General features: G+C 38.3%; 1 protein-coding gene across 1 annotated transcript in view; it reads left to right on the top strand.

Annotated features, from left to right (window-relative positions):
* The window catches only part of LOC126378011 (kin of IRRE-like protein 1), a 445,390-nt gene that overhangs the window by 85,093 nt on the left and 347,295 nt on the right, over positions 1-13,002 (top strand). The window lies entirely within an intron of this gene.

Below are 13,002 nucleotides of genomic sequence, written 5' to 3'. Positions count from 1 at the left end.
TATTAATTCAGAATCAAGAGCTTAAATCATCCCCCTCAGTATTCAGTACGCTCTTACTAAAACCCTGTATGTCGATAGACCCATGGATGGTATATCTGTCTGATATCTTATTGTATATAAAATACCAGTAAAATTATCATGAATTTTCCAACAGGAAATTCCACTTGATGTCAACTCAGAATCATGGCCCGGTCATCCCCTAAAGTTTTCGTTACGGTGTCACCAACGTACTTGTACGGGGTGTAAGTGATAATGTACCGAATACTGAGGGGAATAAAATCTGCTCATAGAATTGAAAATAATTTAAAAGAACCACAAATCATCATGATTTTCGCGACGGAAAATTCTACTCGATATTAATTCAGAATCAAGAGCTTAAATCATCCCCCTCAGTATTCAGTACGCTCTTACTAAAACCCTGTATGTCGATAGACCCATGGATGGTATATCTGTCTGATATCTTATTTAGTCTTCTTCTATCGTATGGGTTATAAGGTGGATTACCCAGCTCGTCAACCCTGGTGTCAGGGTTACTATAGAGCCGCCAATGGCCACTGACATGAGTCACGTGGACTACTTACTTATTGTAAGTAGTAAGCGGTTGGGTTTTGTAGTGTGTGGAACAAAATAAAGAGAGATGAATGTAGTAAGACCTTACCTTAGACTACACACCAAACTTAAAACAAAAGGATCTAGTTAAAATAAATCCTTTCTTACTGGTCATTCAATTGTTTGATGACTTAAGTTGCTGGTTGTTTTAATCTTCTTTCTATGATGTCAATAATGTACGATCCAAACATGATTTTAAACTGATTTTTGTATTCATGACATTTGCATAAAGACGATACATAGAGTGAAAGAATTTCGCATGCACAGGAGGAGGACCCGCTGGTGTCATGGTTAACACGCTCGTCCCGGCTTCACAAGAGCTGCGGGTTCAAGACCCGTCCGAGTCAGATTTTTAAACTCGCACAGTGTTATAACAAAATGGTGACTAAATATGTACTAGGCTTAAAATATAGTCCGTGCTACGAAACAAGTCCACAGATTTTAATGAAACTAAGTAAAACGGCCTCCGTGGTCCAGTGGTTGAGCGTTGGGCTCACGATCCAGAGGTCCCGGGTTCGAATCCCGGTGGGGAAATATCACAAAAATCACTTTGTGATCCCTAGCTATACAGGTTGTGAGAAGCTGCAGACGTTCGTTATGTAAAAATTGACGATTCAAAGTGTGACTATGTTACCTACTGAATAAAGATATTTTTGAATTTGAATCTGACTACCCCATTAGAATGTAATCGTGAGCGTGTTATGTTTTATGAAAAGCAAGTAAAGTAAAGTCACAGTATATGTATAGAGTTTCTGGAACCCCATTATAGTAACTTTTCTGATTTAAACTTGATATTAACATCCTGACAAACAATATTTACGCTTAGATTGTCAAAGCAACAATTTGTATTATGTAGAGTAAAATTGGATACGACGAACAACGGTTCAAATGTTTGTTGTTTACATGTCGACAAACTCGCTTATAATTCATAATAGGGTAGGCAGAAACATAATATAAACAGCCTATGTACCTACCTATTATAAGGTTAGTGATTATTTAGAAGATATGAATGCATGGTATTAACTGTCTGAGAACTGATATTAGGCAGCTAACTTACTCAATGGCATAACATATATTTTGATTAAAAAAAAAAACTTCTACGGCCCTGTGCCGAGGTTTTTCTTGCAGTTTCTTTTCCTTCTTGCAATATCTTTTACCTATTGAATAAAGATATTTTTGAATTTGAACTTACGCCCATTATCCCTCGCGGTAGATTAGCAGCTCAACCCTTGCACGGACAGAGACCATGGGTCATAGATGGTTCATGACACTTTGGAATCGGAACGTCATTAAACGTTCTGTCCTTGAAAGTGTTAACGTATTCTCTGCTTTTAGGGTTCCGTTTCCAAAGAGTAAAAACGGGACCCTTTTACTAAGACTTCGCTCTCTGTCTGTCCGTCCGTCTGCCTGTCACCAGGCTGTATCTCAATAACCGCTATAGCTAGACAATTGAAATTTTCACAAATTATGTATTTCTGTCGCCGCTATGACAACAAATACATACAAAACATAAATAGCCTATGTACGTCCCACTGCTGGGCACAAGGCTCCCCTCAATCAACCGGAGGGGGTATGGACCATACTCCACCACGCTGCTCCACAGCGGGTTGGTGGAGGTGTTTTTACGGCTAATAAAAAGCCGGACCAGGCGGACGGGCTTAACGTGTCCTCCGAAGCACGGAATCATCTTACTTTTTAGGACAATCAGGTGATTCAAGCCTGTAAAGTCCTTACCAAACAAAGGACAGTCTCACAAAGTGATTTTGACAACGTCCCCATCGGGAATCGAACCCGGACCTCCAAGATCGTGAGCCTAACGCTCTAACCACTAGACCACGGAGGCTGTAACAAATAATAAAAAACAAAAATAATATTATTTAAAGGTGTCTCCTATACCACAAACGCGAATTTTTTGACCTTTTTTGCTCGATATTATTAATGGCAATGGGTAGGTTAATATGAAATTTGTGTACCTTCTGTTGTTTACCTAGTGCGCGTGCGCAAGTCCGACACGCACTTCACTGGTTTTCTATTCGACCCAGTTCAGCATATTAAAGTAGTTCTAATATCGTCGAATTGTCTAACTCTCCATAAACTAAACCTTCCAAATCCTTCACAATTACATATACAGTGTGTTTCATATTTACTGGTCCCAAGTCACCTATACCATCCATCATATAGATTAGAACAAATTTATTGTTCAAAATATGCAACGCGAAGTCCCACCCCTGCGAACAAAATACACCCAATGCGCGGGACTTCGAAACAACTTTTAGTGTGTTTTGTCGGCTTAGTTCAGGAAGTCCCATAGTTTTGGTGTGAAATGTATGACAGTTGAGGGACTAGAGGATTATGGGTTATTTCTGCCGCTCCCGAAGGGGCAATTCACCATTTATTTTGACAGAGCAATATACGAGTGTTTGTCTTTTTGGATATGTTACATAGCCATAAAGGGTCGAAGACAACTAAGGGTCTATGTACTCTCGAAAATGATAGAATCTTTTTGTACGAGATATAATTTTAATGCTATAGATAGATAGGTAGAATACTTTATTGAGCACAATGGACACAAAAAACAGAGATAAAGACAACATTACAGAAAAGCACAACAGGCGGCCTTATTGGTCATGCAGCAATTTCTACATGCAGCATGCTATGTGTAATGATATTTCGCATTTCTTACTGATGTAAGTAAGTAGTTGTTACATGAGCCATGTCAGGGGCCTTTGGCGGCTCAATAGTAACCCTGACACCAGGGTTGATCGGATGAACGGCCTCTGTGGTCCAGTGGTTGAGCGTTGAACTCACGATCCGGAGGCCCCGAGTTCGAATCCTGATGGGGGTATATCACAAAAATCACTTTGTGTTCCCTAGTTTGGTTAGGACATTACAGGCTGATCACCTGATTGTCCGAAAGTAAGATGATCCGTGCTTCGAAAGGCACGTTAAGCCGTTGGTCCCGGTTACTATTTACTGATGTAAGAGGGTAATCGTTACATTAGCCATGTCAGGGGCCTGTGGCGGCTCAATAGTAACCCTGACACAATGGTTGATGAGGTTGGTACTCTACCTCACAACCCACACGATAGAAGATCGCATTTCTACAGGGTCCACTTATGTAACCTGAAGATTTGACAGGTCCGGTTTTTTTTTACAGGGGAAATCAGTCCAATACAGATTACGTCACTGTTAACGATAACTCTCCCCCGCACCATTTCGTATCGGCCGCCTATCTCACCCCTTCTTGGTCTTAAATAATCGTAAGGCGCTACGAAGATGCGGCGATACGCCTCACCACTCACCTATCAGATTGGACTAACAGAAAGCTCGGTGAGGTGTGGGTATTAAGTTCATCTTGCGATAGATGTACCTCTGACTAGTACAATTTGGAATATAGTCGAGAGCTTACGTTGAGCTGCTGCGAGCAAGCTGTCTGTCTTACTCGCATTTCTCTCTCTCTCTCTCTTTATTTAAGAGCTGCGCTCTTGTCGATGGAGTAATCGCCATTCCTCTCTTCTTCCCGCCAAAACCTTCACCTTCTGATACGACACGACCTGCACCTTCTCTTTTCTTTGTTTCATAAATGTTCTCCTGGTCTACCCCTTCCTCTCTTCCCTTAAATTTTTCCTTCTATAATGTTTGTTATGAATGAATCGTGTCGTATCAGGTGGCCAATCATATTTCCTCTCCGGTTCTCTATAGTCTTCAATATGGTTCTCGTTTCTTCAACTCTTTCCAGCACTTTTTGATTTGACACCATTTCAGTCCAGCTTATACCCTCCATCCTTCGCCCACACCACATCTCAAACGCTTCTAACCTCTCTCTGTCTCTCTGTGTCATAGTTCACGTTTCACTTCCATAGAGTGCAATGCTCCAAATACTCGCATTTACTCGTACGGTAAAAAAGAGATTTTTGTATGGTGTGTCCGAGGTGTGACTAAAGTAAGACCCAGAGGGCGTGAGGTCGACACTCGATACGAAATTGTGCAGGGCGGAGATTGACCGTTCTACGCGTATTGTCGTTATTCTTTATTCTATGATACAGTGCTCAGCACTGAGGTCGCGGGCGGAAAGCCAGTAAGTATATAGTTGTTCAAGTCATGTATATTTTACTTATAAATTGAGAATAGTCCACCAATACACTCAATGGATAGTGACATACGGACAGCGAGCGAGTTGCTGAGACAAGTTACTTCTAGGGTGACCATGGTGCTTGTTTTACTTGGAAGGACAGTTTCGGAAGCATAATTATTGATACCAATGACTAAGGTTCATTTGTAGAGTATCGTAAAGTGGCCCAACGATAAATAAATTTGTAATAATTATTCAACGTTAAGACAGATGTTTATGTATTGTTACTAAGCGGGTGACGGCGTCCTCTATTAAAAAAAAATGATTTTTTTCTTTTCTCTCCTTCAATCTTGGTGATCATGCCCTGGAAAACGTATAATGACTGACTGCATCAATCATGGTGTCAGAAATCCTATTGAGCCGAAGGCCCTTGATGTGGCTCATGTAACGACTACATACTTAAGTAAATAGTAGCCGGTTTTGACTGCTTAACGTGCCCTCCGAACCACGGATCATCTTACTTTCGGACAATCGGGTGATCAGTAACGTCCTAGCCAATCTAGAAAAGAATGAAAAACGATTCAAACTAGACGCATCACTGCTACATTAACCTTTACATTTATCCATAACAAACCCAAGTTTATGCACACCCTACCGCTAGGCAAACTAGACAGGGGAAATGGAAAAATAACGTAGTTTAAAACGTAGACGGAGCCTTTGTAGGAGCCTTTTGTTGGACTTCTAGAAGAGAACAGAGTAAAGTGCCGAGCCAACAATCTTCTGAAAGTGCAACAGTGGAAAATGACTGGAAAAATTGCCTCATCCTCTTCTGTTTATTCGTTTGGGATGAGCAGGGAATGCGCTTCGGAGATATTTTCTTTAAATGCTAAAGGTAGATATGTCGGGTCAGATCTGAGAATTTATCATTTTGACCATTTCATGATATATTATATATTTATATTTATTTTATATAGGTAATCAAATAATACTAAATAATAATAATATATATTTTAATCGGTTTTATATGTAGATATTATTATAATTATTATAATGTATTTAATATATTGCACCTCTTTTTATTCTTCCGCAATTACTCTCATACTACCTCTGGGTTGGCTGGAAGAGATCTCTCTTAGAGATAAATACACCCTTGCAAACGTCCATTTCTTGTTTGTGATGTAACTAGTTGTTAAGTGCAATAAAGTATATTACAGTTGGTACGTTTTATGTTTTAAGTATCACATGATCCGCTAGATATAACCATGCGAAAATTTAGGAAGTAAGTAATTAGGCACTTAATTCACAAACATATGCCTAACTGTTTACAAAACCATGAATCCTATGCGAATAAATGATTTCATTTTGATTTGATTTGAAAGGTAAGAATGCCACGGATTACGAGCGTGTATTTATATATTATGTATGTATATATTCAGCACTGTAATCTTGTCTACTTACATAAAATCATTCACTCGGTAGTTGACTGTCCTGACCTGCTGAGACTCATTAACTTCAACGGCAATATTCGTCAGTGTGTACCTAGACTATTCCGCATGGATGTTTATAAAAATAACACCTCTTTCTACAATCCCATTATAAAGATGTGCCGTGACTATGATGTTCTTAAGCATTGTAATGCTGATCTTGATCTTTTCGACAATAATATTGCGAAGTTTAAACGATTATTGTGGTCTCACTTGCTTCTTTAGCTATCTTACTTAGTTTTGTTTTGGCCTTATGGTAATGTTTTTAGTGTATTAATAAGTATTGAACTGTATTGTTTATCCTTAGTTTCTGTTCTTTCTACTATTTTGTCATGCTGTGTACACTATTTTTTTTGTATTGTAGACTAGTTCTAGACCTGTTTCGAGTTATGTCATATGTGTATTGTTTGCAATCTGTTTGTGTACCTTTATTAATAAAATAATAAAAATAATATATGTTGAAGAGCTCGGTGGCGCAGCGGTAAACGCGCTCGGTCTGCAATTGTTGAAGTTAAGCAACTTTCGCAACGGCCGGTCATAGGATGGGTGACCACAAAAAAAAAAGTTTTCATCTCGAGCTCCTCCGTGCTTCGGAAGGCACGTTAAGCCGTTGGTCCCGGCTGCATTAGCAGTCGTTAATAACCATCAATTCGCACTGGGCCCGCGTGATGGTTTAAGGCCCTTCTCCCTATCCATCCATAGGGAAGGCCCGTGCCCCAGCAGTGGGGACGTTAATGGGCTGATGATGATGTACGAATATGTTAGTTATGAGCTTACGTTGTTATATATGTCACCGTAAAATTGTAAATAACGTTAGATTATAATCTATCTCGCGAGATTGTGAACTGTCGAAAAATTGTGAAACGTAATATACTGCTTACAATTTAACGTATTATTATTCGTCAGATTATAATCTATCGAAGTAAAACTGTTAAATCACAATCTTACAATTGTCAAATTGTCAACTGTCCGACGGCTGTCCCTGATTGGTCGGCCTTACAGTAGACCGTTCTGTGTCCATAGAGTTAGGAATAAAACACAGGTGTCAGTCAAATAAAATAAATGCTCTTCAAGATTGTGGAATCAAGTACGTATTTATTAATTATTTAGTAAGTAATCAATAATTCTGACATCACATGGTAAGAAAAAATGTATCAAAATTAAAAAATCTGAAACGTATCATTCAGTATACTTTTCGTGTGTAAGATAAACATGCTGGCGGCATAGGGGTGGCCCAAGGGCCACCCCCGCCGCACCCTAACCTACTGTTATGCCTTGTAAAAATTATGACAAATCACTATTATTCTAAAATAGAATTAAGGATATCTATTTATTAATCCCAAAAATAAGTTATACCTAACAAACCAGTATTCCTAGATGTTATTATGGGAAAGTAAAACTATTATGCTAAAAAACGTTATGCAAAAAGGATTATGATAATTAAAATTATGACAAAAACATTTATGCATTTTAAGAGAATCCCAAATTAACATTATGCTCACTCTAATAGTTTTGTAACTCTATGGTATAGCACGCGAGGTGCGTTTCGTATCACAATTTGACGGTTTCACTTCGATAAATTATAATCTACCGAAAAATAATACGTTAAATTGTAAGCAATATGATACGATTCATAATTATTCGACAGTTCACAATCTCGCGAGATTCAAATCGATAGATTATAATCTAACGTTATTTACAATTTTACGGTGACATATATATGTTGTTCCTCTCCCAATTTTCGTATCATCTAATTTGTTTCTTCTCCAAATCTCGCAGTTTAAACGCAAAATTCTGAGTTAATTTCGTTTTTAATTAACCGAAGATGGTGGCAATTCGTTTTGGGGAATTTTCAAATTAATTATCCGAAGCCGCTTCTTGGCAAGCAATGTTTGAATACAGAGTTGGCAAAGATTTTACTATTATTTAATCCTAGCGTCGAGGTGTGGAGATATACGGGCAGTTATCTTTCCCAACTTTTTAAACTTTAAAAGGTCACTGTGGCCCGCCCTGGCACGAAATAGGAGAAAGAAGTTAGTGTTCGGATCACGAACAAAATGTAAAAATGTCTATGGTTTTGGTTGTTGAGGTCTGGTCTTCCAATTAAAAAACGCTCAACTTGAGATTTATAGATTTATTGGTAATGCGTGGGTGCTTGTTACACAGAGCGAGAGAAAGTGACAGAGTAAAAATTATACAGAAAAAAGTATTTTAGTTGGTGTTGCCAACATTGATTACTATAAAAATGGTATTGTCATAGACAAAGATGGAGACTTTCTTCTTAGCATCAAAAATGTTTGCATAATTAATATTTTTATGTGTTAAAAAGTTAATTTAAATAATACAAAAACACGGTGATTTAAAAAAACATTAATAATAATAAAAGTGTAACAGGTGTAAAAAATGTGAAAAAAAAAATAATAAACTTTCATAACGACGGATGATTTTTCAATTAATGACCCTTTATGGGCATTTCTACGGGAAGAGCCGTTTGAGTGATTCCAGTGAAAATAAAAAAAAAAACAAAAAAAAAAACTTTCAAATATTACTTTATGTGGTCGTTTAAATTAAAATACCACCACGCCACTCAACAATTACACCTAGAACGCCACAGTTAGAAAAACCGCTGTCGTCGATTCAACTTCACTCTCTTTCACTACTACTCCTGCAAACAGAAAGCTACGATCGCAGCTCAACTACTCCTTTCTTTTCCTTTTTTTCTTCTCCTTTTTTTCTTCTTTTTTATCCTTCTTCTTCTACTACTTCTATTTTTTTTTCCTTTTTTTCTACTTCTTCCCAAATTCCATAGCCACTTTATCGCCAATGTATATGTTTATGGGTTAAGCTGTACTATAGTATCAGCTGTAATTTTATCATTACTTTTACAAATACAAACATACTTTATTACACCAAAATAAAAAAAAAGAAATAACACAAGACTACTACTCGCAACTCAGCAACACCTGACATGGCTCATATAACGACTACATACTTACATCAGTAATTAGTAACCGGAACCAACGGCTTAACATGCCTTCCCAAGCACGGATTATCTTACTTTCGGACAATCAGGTGATCAGCCTGTAATGTCCTAATCAAACTAGGGACCATAAAGTATTTTTTGTAATATGTTCCCACCGGGAATCGCATCCAGGACCTCCAGATCGTGAGCCCAAAGCTCAACCAAGGAGGTCGGTAATTTCTAAATAATATACACGTACATAGAGATACATAGAGACACGCATCTAAACGCTCCACAAGACGGGCCAGTTTACTGGTACTTCCGAAGATCCGAACTAACTACGGTAAGCGAATGTTTACTAACGAGGGAGCACAACTTTATAATAAATTACCCTCACATGTAAAAAAATGTGAATCAATTAATGAATTTAAGCATAAATTAGCCGAATATATTAAGCAAATTACCTAAATAGTAGTTGTGAGGAGGTGATTGATATAAATCCCAATACAACAAACTATAATGTGTACCTATATACCGATTTTTGTGTTAACGAGTGTTATGTGTGACTGTGACCTACAATAGTGCGATGTAAGTGTGATATGAACAACAACATATTAATGTAATTAAGTTCTCCTTCTCATGTAAGTGATTCATTATCTTTAATGAGAATAAAGTTTCTTTAAACCTATATCCGTCGAAATTCGCTCCCGTACAGTCGCCCACACGAGTTCTAAGGAGAGAGCTATCCCGTGTTAGTCTCTTTTGGTAAATTTACTGTGACGTACAGCAATCCCCGTTACGTTTGTTATATATTTATCTGTACTCTTGCCAGTTTAAATTTGTTCAAGCTTATACTGTTTTTGCTTCCGTAACTTTAGAGTTTAAGCAATTTGGATGTATTTTGTTTGAAAGGCACAAGATCGGTAGACACAGTGTAATAATTTGTAAGTCGATAGGGTTGGCGCACATAACATAACCATCTCCCCCAGCGGTATCCCGTTTCTCACAGGGTCCGCTTACCTAACCTGAAGATTTGACAGGTCCGGTTTTTTTACAGAAGCGACTGCCTGTCTGACCGTCCAACCCGCGAAGGAAAAACCAACCCAATACAGATTAAGTCACATACCTCCGAAAATGCATTTCTCGAGAATGTGAGTTTCCCCACCCCTGAGCACGTGATAATCATTTATGGTCCAAACATGAATTCGAAAACAAATTCGACAATTATTGGTTTAGGCCTGTGCTGGATTCGAACTTGCGACTTCAAAGTGAGAGGCAAGCGTTCTACCAACTGGGATACCACGGCTCTATGCACACATGCTCTCGGCACACATAACATGAGATTAATATTTAAATAGCCTATACATGTAGGAAGAGACTTCTTCGGTTTAGAATAAACACTGTCTTTATTATTCGTTTTTTTTATTTCTCCACAGCCACGTTATACGCCTCACATCACGCCTTCTTATATTAAAATCAATTAAAAAAAGTAAATCCACTTCCGCTTCCTCTTTACGTATCTCTCTCTGTCTCTCTCTCTCTCTCATACTTTCTCGCTCCAAACGTTCCTTTACAAGCATCATACTTTTCCATTCCCAAATTTACTGGTTGTTAGTGAGATGTTACCGAATACTGAAGGGGGGTGATTCAGACCATAATAATAATAGCTCCAGTATCCCGGTCCACTAACCCCCAACCCAATAGCCCAGTTCCCTTTGCTCCCATAATCTGCAATAGTCCTACACGAACCGGGGATTGTCTTTGGGTGCACTCCCATAGTGCATACAGGGATAATCGTCGGTTGGTGTCACACAACATTTAGATTAAATTGTCTTAAGGGGCCTCTACGTGTTGGCTTCGGCCCCACGCACGCCTTCCAAAAGTCCGGGCCTCCATAGGCCCGAGATATGAAAAAGACATACAAATAATAATAAATAATAAAAATAAGTTTATTTCTCACTCACAAAAACAGTAAAAACTTAACATAGTACTACTCACAGTGAACATATTGTTTATATTGTGATAGAGACTGGTGTCCATATTATACGGAATGCCTGTGTCACGGATCACCAGGCTCTCTTCCTCCCTATTTTATAGTACATGGCAATGACCATGATTCTGAGTTGATATCAAGTGGAATTTCCTCTCGGAAAATTAATGACTCTGTTTGTGTTTTTTTTTTTTCAATTATTTTCAGTTATATACTTTTGCTACGGAAAATTCCGTTTGATATCAACTCAGAATCATGGTCTGAATCACCAATCAAAGTTTTCGTTAAAATGTCCCTACAATCCAAAAAACGCTTTATTGCACATAGATAACACAACACTAAAACAATTACAAATGTGACAAGAGAAGTACAATCGGCGGTCTTATTGCTAAATAGCAATTCCTGTACGTCCCACTGCTGGGCACAGACCTCCCCTCAATCACACTAGAAGAATGCCCCACGCTGCTCCACTGCAGGTTGGCATACTTGTCTAGATAAATAAAAACTTCAACAACCTTACTTTATTTTCTTTTTTTTTTATTAAAAAAACTATATGAGCCGTCTGTCATCCATACAGTGACTTGTGCCTCTGCCTACCCCTATAAAGATACTGGCGTGACTTTATGTATGTATGTGAGGGCACAACCCGGACACTTCATACAAAATACCTCGTTTTACACAGACACTACACATTGACATTATCGTACACGCGCATCTGTGTGTGTGACTGACGTCATACGATTGAAGACTAAAGTAAGACCGAGAGGGGGTGAGGTAAACCTAGCTCAGCCGCTGGTGGGGAGCGGAGAGTTGCCGTTCTATACGTACTTATTATTCCCTATTCTATGGTGTGGGTAATTCCAACTAGTTCGTTTCTTCATGGAATTTAAGCTAAGAATTACTGTAACGAATTTTCTACTGCATTCTTGACAGATTATTCTTCACGCCACAACCCATTAAGGTATGGTACGCGTCGATTGCTTTAGTTGATCCTTGTTTCTTTTTTAAAGAAAGCGGATTCTTTGGAATTTCGCACGGCGCATTCTTGGAGGTGTAGATTATAGGAAAAATAGGTTATAAGTTTGCTTTTAAAACGGGGCGTTATGGGTAAGCAGCTATCAGGTTGGTCTAACAGAAAGCTCGGTGAGGTGTGGGTACTTATTTCATCTTGCGATGGATGTCTGACTACCCCATTGGGATTTAGTCATGAGCTTATGACGTGTTTAATGTGGGAATGGAAAGGTAAGATGATTCAAGAAAAAGAATACACATAAATAATTTATTTTATTTTGAGTTCTGTTTATTTGTTTTGGTTTTATTTAATTTTATTTTTGTTTTGTTCGATATTTTTGTTCTGTAAGTAGCTGTTCTGTTTATGGTGTAAATAAACTTTATGATTTTTAGAACAGGAACGTTTGGAGGGAGAAAGTATGAGAGATAGAGAGAGAGAGAGACGGAACGAGGAAACGGAAGTCGATTTCCTATTTAATTGGGATAGATATATTAAGATGGCGATATGCGAGGTAGCGTTGGTGTGGAAACATAAAAGACAAATTATAAAGACAGTGTTTCAATTGAAGAAGTCCCTTCTTACCTACCTGGGTTTTTCACCGACTTCAGAAAAGGAGGAGGTTCTGAATTCGACCGTATATATTTTTTTTCATGTTTGCTCGCGGAAACTAATAATAATAATAAAAAAGATTATTTAGATAAAACCTACGACACACATATAACTACGTCTTTTATGAACCGGTGTAGGACCGACTATGGAAAGTCAAACCATCACCTATGTAAATGGGGCTTATAGGAGTCGCCATACTGTGAATGTGGTCACCCGGACCAAACCATATCTCACATAGTGAACGAGTGCCCTCTGCACCGGTTC

The sequence above is a fragment of the Pectinophora gossypiella genome, chromosome 25, assembly GCF_024362695.1.
Source record: "Pectinophora gossypiella chromosome 25, ilPecGoss1.1, whole genome shotgun sequence".
NCBI lineage: Eukaryota > Metazoa > Arthropoda > Insecta > Lepidoptera > Gelechiidae > Pectinophora > Pectinophora gossypiella.
The sequence above is the reverse complement of the archived record's forward strand: the minus strand, read 5'-3'. Positions and strand labels throughout refer to the sequence as shown.